The 3,928-nt window shown below is 38.2% G+C and overlaps 1 non-coding gene across 1 annotated transcript; it reads right to left on the bottom strand.

The window, feature by feature from the left end:
- Positions 1-633: 633 nt before the first annotated feature.
- On the bottom strand, positions 634-740 carry LOC112425462 (U6 spliceosomal RNA). The gene has a single exon (XR_003016522.2). It is a non-coding gene; the product is annotated as a U6 spliceosomal RNA (small nuclear RNA).
- Positions 741-3,928: the final 3,188 nt, after the last annotated feature.

Here is a 3,928-nt window from a genome sequence, read left to right as displayed (position 1 = left end):
CAATTGTCAGCTGGACACAGTCAGGTTCACCTGTAGTCCCTGCTACTTGGGATGCTTATGTGGGAGAATTGCTTGAGCCCAGGGGTTCTAGTCCAGCCTGGGCAACATAGTGAGACCCCTTCTCTAAAAACATTTTTTTTTTTTTTTCCAAATCACAATTGTTAACATCACCAATCTCATCAGCAAAGCCTTAAGTATTAGGATGTTGTCAAGCCCACAGTGGTGAATATGAATTTTCTGATATTCTAATTTTCACTTGAAAGCTTAAATGTTATCACTGGCAACAAATACCGCTGGTTGTTTTCCTTGAAGTGACAGACTCACTTCATTAATTTTTGAGAAAATGTCTGACAAGTACTCAAGTAGGAATAACTATAATTTGTCTGTCAGTTGTTCTTTCAAGTAAAAAAAAAAAAAAAACATGTGTATTGTGAAAAACGGCTCTTCAGCTTGTATCTCGTACAATTAAACATGCACTTCTCTTCACACCGACCGTCATACTTCAGCATGCAGCCACAGCGCACAGCGTTTTCTGTGCAGTTCCCATTTTGTCATACAGAATAGTTTTAAAGTGTACATAATGGTTGAGATTTAAGAAGTTTTTTTAATGCTGTTTCAAAGACATTCTTTTTTAAAAATATAGAAGGCTTCACAGATGTGTATGTCATCCTTGCATAGTGGCTGTGCTAATTTTCTCTGTATTATTTTAATTTCAGTGTATGTGCTGCTGAAGTCAGCACTCAAAGACATTCTTAAGTGAAACAGTGAAACTGTTGTTTTTTTTTTTTTCTGCAAGAGCCTTGTGGTGAAGTATCTGCTGGCATAGTTTTATGCTACTGTTATGGTTTACACTAAAGCACAAACACCATTGATGTAAATATCAACACAATGAGAAAGGCTATTATTAATACTACTAAGGCAAACGATGTCTTAGTATTACTATAAGAACTAGTTTTGACCTTGGGGATCCCCAGAGGCCCAAAGACTACACTCTGAGAATCGCTGGTGTATGAAGATCATTCCGCTCCACACGTAACTTGAATAATATAGAAAATATCTGCTGACAGACTTGCACAACAGTAGATACACTTCTTCAAAGTAGAATTTAGTATATTCTAGGAACTGCACGTAGCATTCCAGGAACATACCTCTCACTACCAATCAAAACTGTCCAAAGACTGCTGGGCACTGTGGCTCATGCCTGTAATCCCAGCACTTGGGAAGCTGAGGCAGGTGGATCACTTGAGGTCAGGAGTTCGAGACCAGCCTGGCCAACATAATTTTTGTAAAAATACAAAAATTAGCCAGGTGTGGTGGTGGGTGCCTGTAATCCCAGCTATTTGGGAGGCTGAGGCAGGAGAATCACATGAACTCAGGAGGCGGAGGTGGCAGTGAGCTGAGATCACGCCACTGCACTTCAGCCTGGGTGACAGAGCAAGACTCAGTCTCAAAAAAAAAAAAAAAAAGAAATTGTTGAAAGAGCTGTTTGCTCTCTTTTTCAAGAGTCTCAGAGGTTAGAAATATTTCTACAACATTTTAGTTTGTCTTAATGGAGCTGACAATTAAGTACTTTCCTATATATTTTTTGAAACCGTTTCCACATTTGGCCTAGACCCTCTCGGAGTAATGAGTTTCAAAACCTTGTGTGTGAGCACTACTTTCTGGGATTTGTAGAAACTTGATTCTTTTTTTTTTTTTTTTTTGTCACAAAGAGTAGATCCCAGTTCCAAGGCATTTGGTAAGGAAGTATGCGTTCTCTCAATTTCTAACACAATGCCTTGTTCAAATTAGGCACTCAATAAATATTTGTTGACTATAAAACCTAACTGATTGACCTCTTTTACAATCTTGGTAGTTTTATGATCTGATGATAGGACTTTCAACCTTCATCCATTTAGACTGGAGAGGGCAATTTTTTAGAACCCTGGAACATTTGAAGGTGAAAGTAAGGCTCTTTATTGAAAACAGAGTGATTAAGGAAACATCTGCATACTGAAGAGTAAACCCACCCCTTCCCCAAGGCCTTTCCAAAACGTTGGCTGCCAGTCTTTATGCACACCCCTACCATCAGGCAACGGAATGATTCTGTCTGAGAAAGCTGATAAGCCCAAGAGATAAATCTTAAAGATAACTGGCTTTTGGGATTCTACAAAGAACCAGATGGGCCTTGTGTACAGAAAGGCCTACCATATGACAAGCCCCACCCTAAGCACACAGGAGAAACAAGGAAGATGGTATCCCACGGAAGAAAGAAGTGATGAGAATTTCTAGGATGATAGTCAAGGAAGTCCGGGGATAACACGTCTTCAGTAAGCCAGATTGTAATAAGAAGATGGAGTACCCCAAGAGGGATGTCTTCAAGTGGGGAAAACTGGAACATAGAAATTACCGATTAAATTGGACAATATTGAGGGGCATGTTAGACACTTGAATGGAAAATTTGGGGATAACTTATTGCTATGTAAACAGAAAATTATAAGTACAAAAGAAGCAATTAACCCCTGTACAATTTAGAAGTTATACAAGGAAAAAAAATATGTTCACAGGGTACCACATGGCTTAACTGAGAACAATACTTACATGATCAAAATAATGCAAATACTGTACTCTGATTTGGCCAAAAATTGTGAAAGATTTATGTTGGGAACATAAAGATGAAGAAGTAATTGTGTGCAGTAAAGTCTAGGGATCGTAGTTAGGAAAGAACTAAATCCTAATCTAATACATTCTAATATTTTCTAAATCTAACTCTAATTCTAAATCTAATTCTAATCTAATCACGTCTAAATCAAGAAGTAGCAATATAGGTATGTTTCTTCAAAAATGGAATTTAAAATCAGAAGAGCCTGAAAGTTGAAAGTAGCTCCTCTAGGTAGTGGAACTCAAGAACGGGCAGTTTGGACAAGATTAATTCTTTTTCCTTGTAAGCCTTATAGAGTGATCAAGTTAAAAATGCATACATATATTACCTCAAATTACCTAATAAAAATTATAAATAAGTAAGTCAAAGATGTTTTACTTTTCGCATAGATGGATCTGACTACATAACCAGGTTTTTGCCTAAAAATTTGTGGTAAACTGTATATACTATTTGAATTTTTTCTGTGCAGGGACAGAGAGCAGCCACACATCAGACTTTCTTTGACTTCCTCCTGTAAGAATGTATCTGCAATGTGTCCTATCTTCTCAAAATTCATATATGCTTAATTGAATTAAGAATTTGGGCCAGGGACTGTGGCTCATGCCTATAATCCCAGCACTTGGGGAGGCCAAGACAGGGCAGATTATGAAATCAGGAGTTCAAGACCAGCCTGGCCAATATAATGAAACCCCATCTCTATTAAAAATATAAAAATTATCCAGGTGTGGTGGCGGGCACCTATAATCCCAGCTACTCAGAAGGCTGAGACAGGAGAATCGCTTGAATCCGGGAGGCGGAGGTTGCAGTGAGCCGAGATGGAGCCATTACACTCCAGCCCGGACAACAGTGCCAAACTCTGTCTCAAAAAAAAAAAAAATGACATATCCCATATGAACAGTTCTTTCTGGACAGACTGGTCTACTTCTTATGATTTGATTATGCCATTTGGCCAAAGTTAAAAAAATTTCTTTCTCCCCTTCTCCCTCCAGAGCTTTGCCTATCAAATTTTTGATAATAGCTCAAAACCCAATTCCCTGTGGAACTTACTTTTGTCCTTTTCAATTGGAAGTGATTGCTGCTTCCTATATGTGATCTGGTTTCATTACCTTTTAGCGTTTTTGAGAGATCTACCTTAGATACAAAAAGTATGCATCATTTATCCTTACAACTTAGAATAAAACAAACATCCAAGAACTCACCTCCTAGCTTAAGAAATAGAACATTACTCTTCACGACTGCATCTTCTCACCCCACCCTACAGAGAAAATTGCTATCCTATTTTGGGTT

Source organism: Macaca nemestrina, chromosome 6 (assembly GCF_043159975.1).
Source record: "Macaca nemestrina isolate mMacNem1 chromosome 6, mMacNem.hap1, whole genome shotgun sequence".
NCBI lineage: Eukaryota > Metazoa > Chordata > Mammalia > Primates > Cercopithecidae > Macaca > Macaca nemestrina.
The sequence above is the reverse complement of the archived record's forward strand: the minus strand, read 5'-3'. Positions and strand labels throughout refer to the sequence as shown.